A 20,607-nucleotide genomic window follows, 5' to 3' on the forward strand; every position below is an offset into this window, starting at 1 on the left:
GAGATATATGTCTAGTAATACTTCCCAGTGCTCATCATTATGCAATTCTAATAATTTGTGGAAATTTAATATATTTGGCAAGGAAGCAGAGGTTGTTTTTTTTTTTTTCTTCCCTTAAGAATCCAATTTTCCAGTCACCTGTAATGATCTACAACTCTAAAAGCTGCCTGAACCTGCATGTTCCAGAGTTAAAATGATTTCCTAAACTCATGCTAATTCCCTTGAGATAATATACAGAGGAAATTAGCTTACCAGTCAGGGGAACAGTACAAATAAAGTATGTCTGAGTTTTAGCAAGGCTTGTAACAGACCTTATCTTTGTGATAAAATGGAGAAATGGAGAAATACAGACAGAACAGCGTCACAGTTAACTGGATCTGTAGGGAATAGAAGAAAAGTGCCCAAAGATAACTGTCTAATATTTGTTCTATTAGTAATAGACTAAATTAATAATTATTAAAATATCACATTTTTGTGTGTTTGCTATGTATCATTTACTGTGCTAAGTGGTTTACATGTATTACCTCATATAATGACACTGTGTATGAAAAATAGATTTTGGCCCACATGTGCCAAAAATGTCATGAGCTTGTCAAAACATGCAATAAAGAATTCAGCTGTAATAGTAAAATATCTGTTTGACAACAAAAGTCATTTCTAATCCCTGGAGAATTGGGGTTCAAACCTGAGTACCCTGCTTTTAAGAGTTCTTTGACAGGCTGGCCCCAGGAGTGACTTCAGTGATACGGGTATTCAAATCCATGTTGTGTGAAAAACAGGCAATGGCTGAAAAGAGAATTATGTGCTCAGTTCTCTGGCAAGTATCCTGTGTTTTAAAAATCAGTTTACAGGACACATTGCTCCCCTCCCTGGGGGCCCATCCCACTGATGAACATTACAGACAAGTTCTTTCCTCTGAGACAAGCAGCATATGGATTGAAAACTTAATGAAAGCAGTGACAGAGCACTAACCAGCCGGGTGAGAGAAAAAACACGAAGAGGGCAGAGTGAAAGAGATGATGGTGCAGAGACCGGAGGCCAAGGTGAAGAAAGGAGCCTGGAGGAGAGAATGAAAAGAAGGCTGACAACAGAGAACACCTTTGTTGCCTATCCATCTCCCTAGTGACAATACTTTCTGTCCCTGCCTAGCAACATTTTTTTGGAAAATATACTCATCAGTCATTTAGTCAACAGACAGTATGTGAGCACCAATCAAGTCTCATCTACTGCTCTAAGAGGAGCAGAAATACAACAGTGAACACAGATGAGAAAGTCCTTCCTCACCTGCAGTGCCTGTGCTAGTGGAAAGATACATATTTGAAGTTGATGGGTCTGAGATACTTATTGTGGGCAGTGTCCAAAATATCCAATGACAGTAGGAGTGAAGGAAAGAGCTAGAGATGAATCAAAGCAATTTCTAGGATATTGGCTTAAGTGCCTGGGTATATGGTAGTGCCATGTCATAATAAAGAGAAGGCTTAGAACTGAACAAGGATAGAAGGTGATCAAGCTTCAGATTTGAGATGCAGATTACACTCCCAGGAGGAGGTGTGAATCAGTAGCTGGATGTATAAGTTTGGAATTAAGTGGGGTTTCCTAGACTGAAGAAACATATTTGAGAGTTGTTCACTTACAGATGGTTCTTATATATTTAGATAGAGAAGGCAGTACAGGGCAGAATTCAGGGGCACTCCAAAGCTTGGAGGTCAAGCACAAAATGAAATTTAAAAATTGCAGCCTGAGAATTGGAAGGAAAACTACAGGAGTCAAGGTTTCCAGCAAGAAAGAAAGAATGTTTCCTGAGGAAGAGTATCATCAACTGTGTCAGAAGTTATTGAGAAGCAAAGAAGGAAATTAGAAAAGAAAAAAAAAAAAAGAGAGAGAGAGAGAATGTTAATTCAGAAACATATATGTCCTTGGCAATCTTTAGAGGGGCAATTTGTGGATTAATATGAATTAAATAGTCTGACTGGAGTAGGTTTTGAGGAGAAAATGTGAGTACATAGTCATCACAGATATTTCATCGAAAGCTTTATTTGAAAGACAGAGAAATGGGCCACAGCTATATACACAGAGGTTGCTGGTTTCCCCTTTTTTCTATAAAGTCACTGAGACTAGGGCATATTTTGCACTTATGGACTGATGGGGACAATTCTGTAGAATGGGAGAAATTGATCCAGTAGATGAGGGTTACCAGCACGAGTGCGGTCCCTGTGAAGGACTGAAGAAGTAAGAGTTAGGAGTGAGGCACAGCAGACATGGCCAACAGCAGGCCTTGGACTGGAGCTGGGACACATCTTTGCAGAGGTGAGAGGAGGAAGGACACAAGAGGTCAACAGACACTAACCAGCTGGAAGTGTTCAAGGTCAAAGACTGCTGGAGCTTCTTTCTGTTTTAACGTGTGTTTGTTCCTTCATGGCTGTGGTCTTTCTCTCATGGCATAAGCTGGGAAGCCAAGCTCTGTGGAGCTGTGAGGGGACAGAATCTGGCTCAACTCAAATCCCTCAAATCAACCCCTTGAAGTGCTCTAAAGGGAACTCCCACAATTGGCCCTGACTGTTCATCTGAAGATCATCAATGAGCAAGAGACAGATGTGTTATCCTAAATGGGCAACAAGGCAAAGAAAAGTCAATGTTTAGAGTTTTAGTAGGGGGAAGGAGCAGATTAAAAGAAAAGACTTTACTATTTCATGAAAAAGAAGGATTTCGGAATGACAGTAGAAGACAAAACTAGAATTAATGGCTCTGAATTAAAGGGAAAGAGATAAAAAATAATAAAGGGAAAGAGATATTAAGATGATTTAAAATAAAACTTCAATATTGGCAGGTTATTAGTTTCAGGGGTCCAAAGTTATTTCAACTATGACTGGTCAACCTCATGGAAATGCATTCAACAGACAAGCTTTAGGTGAGTGTTAGAGAAAACTGGAAAAGGGAACTTCTGGCCCCTTCCAGATCTGAGATGCTTGAGATCCTGCTATAATATAATAGACACTGGATTCCAAAAGGCCAACTGCAGCAGGATAAAGAATGTTAATCATCAGAATTTACACATTAATGGGACTGTGTAAAACAAAGTATCTATAAATTATAACATTCTTTACAAAGGAAGCTATTGTTATTATTTAGAAATTGCTTTTATATCTATTACCCCCTTTGACACATCAATTATGTGAATTTATATGGAAGTTACTTTTATCCTCAACTTTAATGTTTAAAAAAATTAAAGCCAATAAAACTTTTTTTTTCCCTCAAGTTCACAAATTTATCATTGTAAATCTAGGACCAGAATTGTAGTTTTCCATGACCTGATGTAAAGCAGTATTTATATTGTTAGGCTATTAACATTTTGATAGAAGGAATCAAAACTTACTCATCTTTTTACCTCAAGAGCATAGTATTGTGCCTGGAATTGTTAGTGCAATTAATGTTGCTAAGATAATAAATACAGAATAAAGTGATAATGAGTTTTAACCTCTAAAATAATTTATTTTTTGTAAATAAAAAGAAGGGGAGTTTAACTACATAAAGACTGAATTTTGCTATAGTTTTTCATATATAATAGTTCCCTCCTGAACATACAAATTGTTGTATTTGGTTTACAACAACTGACTTTCATTTCCTCATGATGCAATTCATTAGAAGGCACAGGGGTGAATGACAGAATTTCCATTTTATTATCACAGTAAAAACTTCCGACTCTGATTGTAAGGTCTTCAGAAAAAAGGGCTAAAGTCTGCCCACTGAATCCTTGTTGCCTGTCTTCTCTCCATCAGTACTGATCACTGCCCCCCAAAATGTTACATGAATCAAAAATAATGAATGGATAAGCTTTATGCAAGTACACATTGTATGCATATAGATAGGTCTTGCTTTTAGAAAACTAACCTGCTCTACACATCCATGCATGTGTTATGATGTGACTGCCAAAATATCTGTGATGATTTTTTACAACAAGAATTTTTAAATTAAACTTCTAATGGAAGTTTTAAAACATTCAATTAATAAAAGTTGAGTTCTGAATGAGTTTAGTAACATACATGTAGCATATGCAATACAGTACATGTATTTTTTTTTATCCTGCCACAAATAATTATTGAATGTTTCCTAAATGGCAGCACTCTCATAAACCCTAATGACGTAACAGTGAGCAAGATAAACAAAATTTCTCCTCTCTTAGAGTTCATATTCTTCTAGAAGAAGGCAATTTCCAAGAAAGACAGGTAACTTCAGTGAGTGCGACTTGGAACACCTGGATCTACTCTTCCTTTTAACATTTTACAATCTCAGTTTCCTCATCAGGAAAGTAAGATTGGACCAAATGATCTATTAGACTCCATCTAGATTCATTGTTTAATAATTCTAACTACACAATAAAGTAGGATTTTAAAAAATAGTACAATGTACTGTTGATGTTTAGACCAAAAAAAAAAAAAAAAAGTGAGCAGAAGATGTGCCTGGATTCCTCCTTCTGATGTTTGATTTTAGTTTTTTGTATATCCCTAAAAATAGGATCTAGGGCTCTCTATCAATTTACTTGAAAAAATATACACAAAATATAATCATATTATTCATTTAAATCCTCTTCATTTGTATCTCTTGTTACTTAAGTAATTTAGGTTGTAAATTCAAATCTATTGATTTCCTTTTTTTTCCCCCTTTAACAGAGCTCTTACAAACCAAAAATGATTTATCTCCTCACAGCGTAAATATTTCCATATTCAAGATGTATTGACACAGAAGGGTAAAAAAGAAAAATCAATAGAGCAATTCCTGTTTAGTGAAATTTCTTAATAAGAAACATTACCCGTTTTTAAATGTATGATATTGACAGTCATTAACAAAAGCTTTACTACAGAAGTGTTATCATTCTCTTTGAGGACTAACACATTCTTATTTAAGGAGAGCATTTTAGGACTTAATTGTATCTAATTTTATCATAAGCACATCATGTTATCTTTCTGAATATGCTGGTGGCCTATGGAGGAAAGGATAAGAGAAAAAAAATCAGTAAGATTGAATATTCTAGAAATCATCTGCACTTTTTAGCAGATATTCATAATGAGGAAAAAGTACTATGAGTAAGAAGCCGAATAGTATTAGATAAAAGTGGGATTAACAGAAGAAATTATAAAACACTAAATCCAAGGAATCATTGTTTCTGGAATATGATAATGAACATATCAGAGAGATACAGTTGCCAAAGAGAACAGTCAGGTTTACTGCCTTCACTTTTTTTTTCTACCCAGAACCAGGGAGCTATATCAAGCTGTCCCTGTAGAAGCTATGGGATGTCACAGTTAGAGCAGAGCAGCAATTACATCAAACCTGGGCTGGTTATGGAACGGCCTTGAGCCCTTGTAACAGATTTCTGTACCCTATTGTCTTGCAGTTACGATTTTACATGCCATGTATGGAATTCAAAGATCTAAAATAGACTGAAGAATTTCCCTGGATGACGCAAACACACCCATGGTATAGACCATGGGTAGCTTTGAAATCCTGAGGTGAAATGGAAATAAACTCCAATGCCTCTTGGAATTAAATTAGCCTATAATTTTCTAGAAACAGTGTTTCTTATCCTTTTTGTCCATTATCACTCCCTTAAGGAGACTTTTGAAACATTGTTTTTCCTAATTGCCCCATCTCCATGAGACTTAATACCAAAAACTATAAATCTACTTATGACCACTAATGTATATCTATGTTTTCTACATTAAAATGGGGGAGGGTTCCTGCTTAAGAACTAATTTTTGCCTTTTTGAGGGGCACTGTTGTCCAGTTGATAACACATATCCCAAATCATTTCAGACTCAGGCTGTGAACCAGACTCCACTTCAGTAGCTTTATGAACATAGATATTACTTGCACGTAGGTCTCTTACAGAATTCTGGAGGCCATGAGGGATGGTGATATTCTCTAAACATTCACACCAAAGTAAACAGCACTTTAATAAAATGCCTTTTAGAAGAGTCCTTTAAAAGGATCGGAAACAAAGATCAGAAATAACTACGTCAGTCATTTCCATTCAAAAGTCGGAAACCAGTTTAAGTATATAAAGCAGGAAGACATTTAATGTTAGAATTTAAGTGTTTATAAAACTTCTGAAATGACTTGAAGGGTGAAAGTTAAGGGAGGCCACCTGTGACTTTTAGAATCTCCAAATTAGGTGCTACCTAGAAAACCCAGAAGTTGCTATTACTGTTGAGAAGTCAGGAAGCAAAATCACTGCAGCAACAAGGCAAGAGACTGGAAGGAGAAAAACTCGTATTTATTGAAGTCCACATATCCAATGCCACTGACAAAGGAACAACATACCTCCTGCTTCCTTTCTGTCTTCCAATTTGAGAGGGCAGTTGCATCACCTGACGCAAGGATTACCCTTATTTCATGTTTCTGCATCCTCAAAACAGCCCTGTAAAGTAGATTTGAAATTGAGTCTTATCTCTATTTATGAGAAGAGGGAAAAGTTCAAAGCAAACTGGAGTTCATTTTCCTATGAGAGCACAGTACATGTGCCAGATCTTGGTTCCTGATTCTGTCTTGCTTTGTTTCAAACTTAGTTCTTTTTTCTTCTTTCTTTTTCTCATCTTTTCCATCCTCTCTTCTTCCTTTTCCTTTTCTTCCTCCACCTTATTAGTGTTTTGGCATTCTCAACATCCCCTGATCATGGTTTTGCACCTTTGGAAGACAGTTAAATCATCTTGTTCTGGCACTTTCCTTGGATGTAGTACTTTGAGAACTTTTAAAGATGTATCTCATGTTATTGGCTTTTTCAAAATTATTCTATCATCTCACTTTTCTGAAATGATATATTATTTTAAAACATCCATTGTCTCAATTTCTTAAATGAGGAAGCAGTTTAAAAAAAATTAGGCTTCATGTCTCCAAACTAAAGTTTAATCTACAGAAGTCGTCATTTAATTATCCCAAAAATGACTAGGAAATACCAGGAGATGAAGTTGTGAGTTGGGGGTGCCTTTTCCAACCCGTTTTCCTCTGCCTCAAATCTAAGAGCCATCCCTCAAAGTTTCTCTGAGGCAGGTGGTATATGCTTTCTTTGTTCCTGGCATCCTTACGTGTTTCTCTTCTACACTGTTGTCACTTGGTCATTGCAGTGGGGGTTTGGTAGGGTAGAACACAGATCCCTAAACTGCTAACTTAACTAGCTTACCTGGGAATGTTCTTGGAACATTTTCAAGACTACAGAACTTGGTTGCAAATAATTATCTGTTAAAATGCAATGAACACAGAAAGATGTTCAGTTGAACTAAATGAGTTCTAAATTGGTAAAAATACATAACTCTTCTTGACAAGAGTTAAGAGTAAGCCCTCTCCAAAGCTGCCATTATGAATATCAATAGAAAAGAAATCACTGGGAGGGGAGGCAGTGAGGGGCCTCTCTTGCCCTTTTCTGGTCCTCCCCGTGAGCAAGATTTCTGTTCAGGCAACTGTTGGTTGCTACAGAGTATCTTTAGAACCACCGTTCGCAAAGACTCTTCTGTTCAGTGTTTCCAGGCTGCAAGGAAATAGGAACTCCCCAGTGAAATTTCTCTGGTACTAGCCATTTTCTTTTAATCACTTTATAAAATGGCTGGAACTTTCAGTTAGATTTTGAATTGCTTTAATTTGTGCCAAATCTGGTACACTACTTCTGATAATAAATCTACTCATGCATTTTGTGGTGCCTATCAACCTTAGTGTCTAGGTGATCAGCCAGAAATATTGAAATAGAAAGCAAGTTTGGAAGTGGGAATCACTCTACTGGAGCCTTGCTTACATAGCTCTATGTAGTTATACCCAGTTTTTGGACCCTTAGTTCACTTCATTTGAATGCATATTTTTTCCTAAAATTTATTTAATAAAATGTTATAAATTTAGACTACTAAAATTATCCTTGTAAAGGACAATTTATCTTCCCTAAAGATACCCCAGGTATTACAGAAACAAAATAGTAACAGTTTATCTACTTAGAGTGCTAAATTTGGTAATAAAAATAGCAACTTTGTTTAAGCTAGTCCATCGGGTTGTTGTATTTGGGAGGGCTAATGGGACAGGAAAACAAAGTTGAGTTAATATCTGCTAAATAATGATGGCTCACATCTCCAAAATATGTAGAAAATACGTAGTAAGATGTATTTCAAAACTAAAGTTAATTTTCCTATGGGAAGTTGAATATTCTCTTTTAACTTGTTTCTCTATCTTCAAGCCCTCGGATATTGCACTACAAATTCCTCCAGAGCTTATATGAGAGCTATTTCATGTAGTAATTTTTTTTTCTAATTTCTACTCTGGACAAAAATGAGATCAATAATTAAAGACACATGTCTGCATCTATCATTTATGAGTTGCTTTCCTCATTCTGTTTATTCATACAATTGAAATATGAGACATTTAGAAGAGATGAATACACATATACACAGTTTAAATTCTTTTCAGTTAAGCCTAAATATTTAACTGTTCTTTAAAAAAATTTTCTTCTACTTTTATTGGGATATAATTGACACAGAACACTGTTATTAGCTCAGGTGTACAGTAAATGATTTGACTAACATAAATCATGAAATGATTATCACAATAAATTTAGTTAATATCCACCATCTTTTATAGATTAAAAATTAAAGAAATAGAAAAAATTTTTTCTTTATGATGAAACTCTTTAGGTTTACTCTTTAGCAACTTTTATATATAACACACAGCAGTGTTATTTATATTTATCATGTAATACATTACATCCCTAGTACTTATTTATCTCATAACTGGAGGTTTGCACCTTTTGACTACCTTTATCCAATTCCACTCCCCCACCCCTTGCCTTGGTAACTACAAATCTGATCTCTTTTCCTATGAGTTTGTTTGTTTTTCTACTTCTTTTTGAAGTATAATTGACCTACAAAACTATGTTAGTTCTTGGTACACAGGATAGTGATATTTCTATATATTTAAAAATGGAAGCTCTAATTTGAAAAGATATGTACACCCTAATGTTCATAGCAGCACTATTTACAATAGCCAAGACATGAAAACAACCTAAATATCCATCAACAGATGACTGGATAAAGAAGATGTGAGATATATATAAAAAATACTCAGCCATATTAAAGAATAAAATAATGCCATTTGCAGCAACATGAATGGACCTGGAGATAGTCATACTAAGCCAAAAAGAGAAAGATAATACCATATTTTATAACTTTATATGTAGAATCTAAAAAAAAAATGCAAGTGAAATTATTTCCCAAAAAAAAAAAAAAATCAGACTCACAGATGTAGAAAACAGACATGGTTATCAGTGTGAGAAGGGGGTGGAAGGGATAAACTGTGAATTCGAGATTTGCAGATACTAACTACTATACATTAAATAGATAAACAACAAGTTGAGCACAAGGAGTTGTATTCACTATCTTGTAGTAGCCTACAGTGAAAAAGTATATGAAAAGGAATATATGTATGTACATGTACAATGAAGCATTACACTACACACCAGAAATTGACACAACATTGTAAACTAACTATATTTCAGTTACAAAATGATCACCATGATAAGTGATAAAAATCTCAATTTTTGGATGTTGAGTTTTGTGAAAAGTTTTTTCTGCATCTATTAAGATGGTCATCTGACTTTTATTCTTTAATGTGTTAATGTGGTGTATCCCATTGATTTGAGGATACTGAAACATTTCTTTCTGGGATAAATCCCACTTGATCATGGTGCATAATCCATTTACTATGTTGTTGAATTAGGTTTACTAGTATTTTGTTGAGAATATTTGCATCTACGTTCATCAGTGATACCTGCCTTTAATTCTATTTTCCGTGTGGTATCTTCTTCTGGTTTTGGTATTAGGGTGATGCTGGCCTCACAGAATGAGTTTAGAGACATTCCTGTCTCTGTAACTTTAAGGAGTAGTTTGAGAAAGATAAATGTTAACTCTTCTTTAAATGTTTGGTAGAATTCACCTGTGAAAGCACTTTTAATTTTTAATAGAATTAGTGTACATGTTAATGGCCATGAAGTGTCACTAACATTTACACAATTTATATTATATCCCTAAAACACAGTTCTATAATTAAAATGTCACTAAGGCCAATATAATTACAACATTCAAGTATATAATCAATCAAATATATTTTAAAGGAATATTATTTAATCATAGATTAAAAAATTAATATTTTGAATTAAGATATTAACACTTGAAAGTATGCCAAGAAATAATCCTACATACTTCTTTTTTGATGTTACATTGAATTAAATGACAAGGAAATTATGGCATGAGTAGGATCCAGGCACTTAGGTTTTATAATAATGAATGTGGAATGATTTTGTAACAGATTTATATCAGCTGCATTTTACTGCAGCAATTTTGTCTTTAGTTTCTCCAAGGGAAACGTGTATTATTTATGATTTGGCTGAAGATGAAATGGCTCCAGGGTTTAGCAGTGAGATACAGAAACTTCCATCTCAAAAATTTTAGTTCTAGCATATTATGCTTATGCCTAAGAGTCTGTATCACCTGTTGCTTATGGCATGTGCTAACATGAATTTAGAGAGTTGTTACCTACAATCAAATTTCATCTGTTGCCAGCTACATATTCATAAGTAATCAGTGACCTTTCTGGTAAACTGTGCAAGGACATCATAATCAATTTATTCTATAGATGCTCTAGCCTGTTTATGGCCTAAAAGCCAAACAGAGTTAATTAATCTGTCAGCCATTGCTGGTCCATTAGTCACTGTTGCCTATTCACTGTTGGTCATTTGGTCCCTGGCTTAACCATTAGTCTATTGCTATTATTATATTAATATATATTAGGTAATATTTATTAAGTATCTCTATCAGTTGGTTTACTTTATATGCATAAGATGATTTAATTATATCAAAAACCTTTGAAGTAGGGATTATAAGTTCCATTTTATGCATTGAGTAAATTGAAAGTGGGAGTTCATGCAGTTTTCCCAGAGCCAAAGAGCTATGAGATGGTAGGCTTTGACAAGAGTGGTTTAACTCACTCCCTTTGAATATTTCTTTGAATATTAATAAATTTGGAAAATGTCCAGAATTCAAGGTTATGATGTGCATACATTAGATTTACTTTCCTCCTCCCTACTCTCCACAAAAGAAATAAAAAAGAAAAAAAAAATTAGTAGCACTTTCTTTTATCAAACATTTAAATAAAGCATATCCAAGTCACTTTTTTGCACATTATCCCTAGGTTACAGATGGTAGATGAGCACTATTAGGACAGTTATTAGCAGTTTTAAAATTTTTATTTTAATTATATATATATATATATATATATATACACACACACATATATCTGTGTATATATATTTTTTCAAATACACTATTTTAAAATTTAAATATATGTTAAACACAAAGCACACAGGCAACACACACATACATATTTATAATGTTAATCCTATGGCAATTTTCACTTTAAGAAGCTATAATAACATTTAATGTGATAAACACACTGTAATAGCAATTTACTAAATGGTGTCTTAGTGACATGGATTAATATATGCTTAGAAAAGACATAGGCAGTAAACTCAGTGAGCAACACACACAGTAAGAATAAGCACTGAGTTCATAAGAAAAGTAATTTGAGTTTTGCTTTCTGCAGAAGATGTTGTTTGCTATGTTACTTTCCATATTTCTCCCTGTGTCCCTCTCACAGCCCTTACCAAACAGGAAATCCTGTGTGCTCAGTATGCGCAGAGAAAATTATCTTAGAAACTAATTATAGTACTCTAACTGACTTAATGAATTTTTTTGGAGGAACAAATACTCCATGAGTAATATCCTAATGAAGATTTAGACAGTTACTCCCTTTTAAAAAGAAATCAATTTGTGCCAGTTATTTTGTTCATTCATTTAACGTATAATTGTAAAGTCCTGTTTTTTGCAAATGCTACTGTAAGAGAATGTACTAATAAGCAAATAGTAAAATGTATTTGCATCTTTGTGTTTAAATTCTAATTGTCGGTAACAAGATGAATAAAATAAGTAAATAAGGAAGATAATTGGAAAGGAATAATTACTATAAAGGAAACAGACCTGCAATTTTTAGTATTTCTCATACAGATTCCTCTTGTACTAATATGGTAAATCAAAATAAAAATTATGTGAGTGCAGAGAATCTCAAAATGCCTGGTAAAATAATTCTCTATTTATCATAAGTAGCTGAGTACCTCTTTCCTGCAGCAGAGATAAAAAGAAGCTTCCTTGGAGAATTTAAGGTAGTTTTTACACATTAAACAAAATATATACCCAAGCACTTCTCTGTTCCCATTCTCAACCAATTTATAAATTTAGCTTTCATTTTCCTATTATGTTCTCAAATGTGTCAGATGAGCATACTATATTGCATCAAAATTTATTATTCATGATTCCTGTAAAGAGGTACAATTTGTGGGAAAAAGAATCCTCAATATTTGTAAGATTTGAATCTGATGCTGTAATTTACAGAATAAATGTAAGCTAATGCCATAGATGTTGAAGTTGTTGAATTGTTCATAAATGCACAAAAATAACTTAGGCCTGGTGTTAAGATGCATTATTTTTTTGTATTGCATGTAATAAATTATTTGTTGAAGAAAATATGCTGGAATCACCAAGAAAATTCAAGAATCAAAAACAGGAAATAAGAAAGCAGTATTTTTCAGGTTGATTCCATACCAATAAATCACTGTTGTTATCTTTACACACTAATAGTACACTTACTCAAAGTGGCAAACCTCTGACAGTCACTTCAATACATCTTGAGGTTAGTGTCAAGTTGTGTAATTTAGAACAAATTCCAGGTGGTGAATTCTGAGGCTCATGACTGGTGGGAAATGAATGACTGTATTTTTAGTAAACCTTTCAATCCTATGGAGAGTCTATCTGACATGAGAGGGTAAACCATAGATCACTGTGGCAAATGTGATTTGTTTGGCGAAAAAAAAAAAAAAACATTATTTACAATATCCTTTGAGGAGAAAATTTTTCCCTGAGTCTCTATTATATATGGTTCAAAAAATAATGTTAATGATTGTCATTTTAATTTATGTATAACCTCAGAAGGAAATGATTTTCACATGTGTTTTCTAGATTTATTATGCAATAAGATTTTCAATTGTTTTTAGCTGCTGCATTTTATTCTAAACAGAGAACTTTCTATCAGAATTTTTGCAGCTTTTAATCCCAAAACCCATCTGATATTCTTTCAAGTTTTTACAGAGTACTAACAGTTTAAAAATAACTTTAATTAAAAGAAAGAAGATGCAATCCTGTACCTTCAATAAGCTTACAGACTAATAGAAAAATATTTACGATTATGTAATAACTATATTACAAGATACAGTGTATTTGGCACAAAAAGTATGGATACTAGTTAGGAGTAAGAGTGCTGAGATCAGAGTGCCTGAAAGCAGACCACCATGGTTCATGAGATAATGTGAAGGTGTCTAGCTATACCAGTTGCTTCAATGGTGCAGGAAAAAAAAAGAAAAAATATATATTTGAACAAATAATGGACAGATGCTTCAAATTTAATCAAAAGCAGTAAGTATAGATTGAAGAAGCTCAATGAAGCTCAAGTATGATTGATCAAAAGAAAACCACAATTAGGCACATCACAATCAAACTCCTGAAAACCAAAGAGAAAGGTTTAAGAGAAGCCAAAGGAAAAAGATATTACAATAAGATGAACAATGATGAAAATGAGTGTTGACTTCTCATTAAAGGCAATGCTAAAAAGACAGTGGAATTACATATCTAAAATTTTTTTTAAAGAAGACTAAAAACTAGAATTTTATATTCATTAAAACCATCCTTCAAAATAAGTGTAACACACACACACAAAAAAGTTGTAGACAAGTGAAAGCTGAGAGACTTTATCATTAGCAGACCTGCTCTCAGAAAGTAGCAGAGGAGTTTTTCAAGATGAAGGAAATGACACCAGATGGAAGTTTCAGTCTACAGGAAGGAAGGAAAACCACCAGAAATATGATATGGGTAAATACAAAAAACTAAATTTTTTCTCTGATCTTAACATCTTTAAAAGACAACTAATGGTGAATCTCAATATATGTAAATTATACCTCAATAAACTTGACTTTTTAAAAAGAATACTTGAAGCTACAATAATAAAAATGTATTATGGTGTTCATGAAATAGATGTAAAATATTTAGCACACTAGCACAAAGATTGGGAGGGAAATAAATGGAAGTGCTTTACATTATATTTGAAGTGGTAAAATCTTAATTCTAAGATAAGTGCAATGGGTTATGGATGCATATTGTAATCATGAGAGCAACTATTAATAATTTTTAAGTAGATGTATAAATGAGGTCATTTTATTCTGAGTAAAAGCACTTGAAGATCAAATTTGAACTTTGGTTTTAATGTGTCCCTGAGAAAGCTGTATTGAGAAAAAATTGCACTGAACACACTAACCCTTAGCTTAAATAAATTCTTCAATAAGCTGTATGTCAACTGCAAGCCAGTAAAGCGAAGGGCAAGAATGCATATGGTGCCTTTCCTGCAAATCTCTCTCACTCTTTGTCGTCTCTTGATCATTTCTGGTGTGTCTGGAGACCTCTGCTTGCAGGTGGGTCACCTAGAGCTGCATGAGCAGTTGCAGTCACCTTTTGATTGTTTTCTGGCCCATCAGTCAGCTCAGTGCACCTGAAAGATGCTCATGGAGTCTGTGCTGTCAATGCTCAGTATGATCTGGTCCTGGGTTTACATGCTGACTGAAATGCTTGGGCAGTAATGAACCCTCCTATTCTGTTAGCTTACAATCGTATCATCCAGTTCTGATTGGTTGTACTCAAAGTCACTTCATACATTACATGTATGTAAATTGTGTATCAGGTTTTATAAATTGTGTATAACCTTGGGGTTACAGTGGACACATTTTTGGACAAGGTAGCCACTTGTTTATCTCAGCACCAGCATAAAGGCTCTTACTAACAACTTAATGCTTAGCAGTACATGGACTTACATGTTTACAACTTTAAGGCTTTTAGGGCAAAAAGTGCTTTTCACCTCTTTGGAGACATGTTTATGAGTGATTTTGGGAGAAGCATGTTCATAATCAAAAGAATATTTGTGTCAGGAAATTGTCTACAGTTTCAAGCACAATAAGGATATTTATCTTCACTCATAAGGAAGGATGAGGCTTTTTTTACATGAATTTATTTCACAAATCACAGAGATATAGCTAAAAGCTAATAGATAAAAATAATATAAGGGCAATAGAAAATAGAAGAAAATAAACAGAAGTAAACAAAACCAACAATATCACTAGTTATATTAAACATAAAAATAATAGACATTTGAATTAACAGGCAGAAAGTGTCAGACTGTGTTAAAAAATGTAAGTTCTAACTCTAAAGTTTATAAGAAAAGTACTTTTAAATATTAAGTAAGTGTATGGGGAATTATATGGAAAGTAAATACATGGGAAAATATGTTATGCAAACTCAGATCATAAGAAAGTTGGTATTCCTATCAGAAAAAAGTATACTTTAAGGCAGGAAGACATATTTCAAAGCTACGAAATGGGCCAAGGCCAATTACTCTAGAAGACACAGTTATTCAAAATACAAAATACAAAGAACTTAAAACCAGAGTGCCTAAGTGAAGTAAGCCAGAAAGAGAAAGAAAAATACCATATGAGATCGCTCATATGTGGAATCTAAAAAACAAAAACAAAAACAAACAAACAAAATAAAGCATAAATACAGGACAGAAATAGACTCACAGACAGAGAATACAGACTTGTGGTTGCCAGGGGGGTGGAGGGTGGGAAGGGATAGACTGGGATTTCAAAATTGTAGAATAGATAAACAAGATTACACTGTATAGCACAGGGAAATATACACAAAATGTTATGATAACTCAGAGAGAAAAAAATGTGACAATGAATGTGTATATGTCCATGAATGACTGAAAAATGGTGCTGAACACTGGAATTTGACACAACATTGTAAAATGATTATAAATCAATAAAAAATGTTAAAAAAAAAAAAAAAACCAGAGTGCCAAAATGCAAAAATTGACAGAACTAAAAAGAAAAAGAATGCATCAATGACTACCTTTTTGGGACTTTTAACATTTCTCACTAATTCATAGATATTGTAACCAAATGTATCAGCAATTATGTAGAAAACTGCAACAACACTGTGAATTACTATTTTATTTCTTCCACTCAATTTACTGAGTGTATATTGAACCTGATAAATGTGTTATGTTCTGAATTGCAATGACTGATGATTCAGATTCTTTTTGAGAGGCTCAAATTTTCAATCAGAAGGCACAGGTGGAAACAGATAAATTGTAATTTAATTTGCTGTTGCATATTTCAATAATTTAAGCACATTTTAATGTAAGCTGGTGCATAAGTGTGAACAGTTAATTGTACAGCAGTTCATTCTCATTAAGGAAATTAGAGATTTTATTGGGGAGATGATATTTGAGTGGAGTTGAGTAGATATTTTTAAGGACAAGAGCAGTTAAAGGAGTAGGATGGGTTATTCCAGTCAAAAGTAAGAGCATTTACAAACAAACTGAGTAGCAATGGGATTTGTAATGTCATGAAAATGCTGCACAAGAAGAGGAAGATGTTCCCAAATGAGGCTGTAATTTTAGACTGAGAATATTTTGCAGGTGCACGTATACCTAGATAAGTTATTATTTTAGCTTATTGGCCTAAAAGTGCAACAGAAAATTACAATGTCATCAGCATTTTTAGGATGACAAGCCTGGCCACAATAGAGGTCAGTCCTGAATCAAATTAGGCTGGATGTAAAGAGACAATTAGGAGACATCACTTCTAATTTGGTGGTGAAATAACATGCTGGTTTGCTTCCATAAGCTAAAAGAAATGTCATTTGTTAACAATAAAGTACTGAAATTTATAAACTGTTTAGAAGAGATTCAAGGAAATCCTTATAATAAAAATCATCTTATTCTCTTACATTATAAAATATTTTTTCTTGAGTGGGAGCAAATGGATACTATTACAGTTAATAAAACAAACTTGTACATGAACTTTTGTACACCCATATGACTCTGGAACACACACAAATGTTGCCTAATATTTGTGTACCAGCTCTGACCACCGGTGCTATCAACATACCCCCAGATGTCCAAGTCAGTAAGCTGAGCATTATTCTAGACTCCTTTTCTCTCATACTATCCACACGTCAAAATGACAAATGCTACTTCATTAATATCTCTTACATTCTCATATAGTGCCTCTTTTTTTTAATTTTCACTGCTTCTGCTTTTATTGTTTTCTTTATTATTTCTCATCTGAAATACTGCTGCTATCTCCTGTTGAATTTAGATTCAATTATCAGCAAACCTAAATTAAAAGTAGCCACAATCTTTAAAATGATTGTATAAAAAAAGAGAAGTAGTTAAAGTTCTCAGAAACATACATTACAATTACAGATATTATGTCTAATCAGGCTATAGGAAATTGAATACCATTGTAAACATTACATTTAAACTAATTAGCAGTTTTGTTTTGCCATTAAAATTAATAATGGTGCTTCACATCCAAAATAGGTGTGGGGGGTTGATTGTTTCCCATTTGAGAACATTAAGTGACTTCTTGCCTCTACTTTTCCATCTTGTGGATTTTCAGGGGTTCACAGAGCAGGTGGGAGCCCTCTTCTCACTTATAGAATTAACTCTGAAGCAGCTCCAAATTAAATATAATCCTTGGCAGCTTTTTAGCAGTCACAGTGCAGAAGTATCAGGTTAACTCACTGAATTTGTCAGTCCTCTAATCTAGTCTGCATATGGTTCTTAACCTGCCTCTTTGCTAGGAAAGATGAGAGGGGAGAACTCGCACCCACTACAACCAGAGGTCACAGAGAGCTGTGGGAAACAATGAAGTACAGAAGCCACGTTTCATCATCTGGTCTCACTGCCGATGTTTAAGTGATGACAGTGAGCTTTCACACAAGTAAACTGTAATTGAAATTTTTTTCAAAAGATTGAAGATAGGCTTAATTCTCCCAGGCACAGATAGAATGGGTTCTCCTTACACCCTCTCCTGCAAACTCAGGGAGAAGAGATAGTTTCTTATCCTCTTAACAAGCCGTACTTGATTCCCTGCATTCCCTGGCCTAGGATCCATGCAGCGGGGGGCACAGTCAGCTCTGCGAAGTTCTAAACAGAGTGGGTAAATCAATGAAGGTATTATATAGTAGTGATCTTCTTAATCTGGTTATCAATACAACTTCATTACAAAGACATTTCAAAATACTTATGCAGCAAGAGGACAAGAGACTTTTCAACTAAGTACCAGTTAAAAATCAGAGATCTGAATGCACTGACTAAATTATTGCCTAGTGTTCCAGAAAGGTGCCGCACCAACGTGCTGGAAGGCACCAAAATTTAGTGTGAATGTAAAGAAAGGAGCTCAACATATGGGATGGGGCAAGCAATACTGAAACACAATTTGCCAGTCTCTCCTCCTTTATGGCTAAATATTAATTGAGCAAAGAATTAAGACCAGAAAAGAAGGGAATCTCAAATACTGCTCTTTTTGTTTCCATTTTAAAAAGCTCAAGTTTTATAACTGTTATGGGTGATTCCTGGAAACTGTATTCTATTTTGTAAGAATTCTGTATTCACAAGGTGCTTGGTGCTGTTCTTCATGGATGCGATGTTCTATTCACAGTCCAAATCATTTAAATCTAGCCATTACATAGTTGTTGGGTATTTTAAAATAAATGGTTATCTATTTCTTAATTGCCTCTCGAATTAGAAATTGTAATTACATGAGTCTCAAAGGCTGGCTCTTTGTGTTTTATTAATTATTTTTGTTGGTCTCCATCACAGATGGAAGTTTTCACTGGTAATTCCTCAGAACTAAATTCAATCATACGGAATTCAGTGCAGGGAAAATAAATTTCATGCTGTAGAGTAGGAAACGCTAACAACAACGAAAAGGAGCAGGAGGGACCTGGGGGCAGCCAACAGGCCAGCTCACTTCTCCACTGGCGTCGGGTTTTGCAAAGGCTGGCTCATTATAACCTGTACAACGTAGTCCTCTGGGATCTTCAGCTCTTCCAACTTCATTTTGTCGGTGAGCGGTCGACCAGAGAAGAACCACCGCTGACCACTCGGTTCCACTCCTTCTGCTGCATGTAGCAGCTTCTTCATGTGGTTCACTGTGTCTGTGCTGCGGGCCACGAGTTTGAGGTCTTTGCCAGCGGAAAGGCACAAGCGGAGCTGAGATTCACATCCAGAACTGGGCGGTGGCTCAGGAGTATCCAGTCTCTATGTCGCTCTTTTCCTCTATCATGTTGATTGGTGGCGCCAAGCAGCAGGCTGGAAGCTAGTATCTATTCCCCAGTTCATCATGGCACTCTGTAAGTGCACCATGTGGTAACGTTATATTTGCACCATAAATGATTGCTTGTGCCAGTTCATGATCGTTGCTCTCAAAAGCATGTGCTGCAGCCTTCAAGGTGTCCCAAATCTCTTTAAGGCCTTCAAAAGCTGGTGCAGTATCCCAAAATTCGTCTCTCTTGCTGCGCAGCTGTCCATCTGCCATGGGATAATCACTTTTCCATTTGGGTTTCTCCTCTTTCAAAGGCTGGTTACGACCTAAAGCAACTCTGGTGCCCTCCGAGTTCTCGCTGAGGCTGCCCGAGGAGTCGAGCTGGGCGCCCACCCGCCCATGGGGACCCCTGGCGCCTCGGCCGCCACCTCCGGGCGCCCCTCCTGGCCCGTCGCAGCCGCTCTGCTCGCCCGCCGCGGCCCGGCCTCCGCACCCCGCCACCACGCCCCGCTCCACCCACCGCCTTGGCTCGGCGCCTGCCGCCGCTCCGGCCTCTACCCTTCAATTTCATTTTAAACAACTCCCCAAATATTCCTTTTCTCAAGCAAAAATGTAAATTTAATTTTTGAAATTTAATATCCTCTTCCGTGCTCTTTTATTTCCTATTTACGCTTTATCCTCTCCTTGGGCTGTTGACTGAATGTCACCAATATTTATCTGGAAAATTCAGAAATTCTCAAATATGACTTACGTCTTACACACAAGGTTATCAATAAAGTTATACACACAAAGAACAATGTGTGGCAGTAACTCCTAAAACAAGAAATACTAGTGAAGCTGAGTTGGATCATTAATTTAAGCTCAACACCCAAGCAGATTGTCTCCTTATCTGAAAGTCCCAGGCTTACCACTAACTGACCACCTATGGATGAGAGCACCAGGTTGCACAAAAGAGGGAGAAAGAAAGAGAAGGAGGGAGGGAGGGAAGAGAGGAAGAATGTTGAGTTCTATGTATTCGCCCTACTCTCCTGAAAAACGCAGTCCGAAAAGTGAGTATCCTGGAAGAAATAAACCCACTTAGCATCTCTTTCTTGACGGAAAGTATATGGGGGGTGGAGGGGTAGTTAGGACATTAGTGCGGAAAAAACATTTGAAGAAATAGTGGCCAAAAATGTCTAAATTCAATGAAAAACGTAAGTCCATGGATACAAGAAACTCAACAAACCCCAAGCCCAAGAATCTTGAAGAAAATCTCGTCAGAAAATATCATAATTTAATTGTTCAAAACCAGGGATAAAGGGAAATTTTTTAAC

At 35.2% G+C, this 20,607-nt stretch overlaps 1 pseudogene; it reads right to left on the bottom strand.

Moving 5' to 3' along the window:
- Positions 1–18,771: 18,771 nt before the first annotated feature.
- On the bottom strand, positions 18,772–19,691 carry LOC105089493 (ubiquitin domain-containing protein 2-like; annotated as a pseudogene).
- Between the last annotated feature and the right edge of the window lie 916 nt (positions 19,692–20,607).

Source organism: Camelus dromedarius, chromosome 30 (assembly GCF_036321535.1).
Source record: "Camelus dromedarius isolate mCamDro1 chromosome 30, mCamDro1.pat, whole genome shotgun sequence".
NCBI classification, from domain to species: domain Eukaryota; kingdom Metazoa; phylum Chordata; class Mammalia; order Artiodactyla; family Camelidae; genus Camelus; species Camelus dromedarius.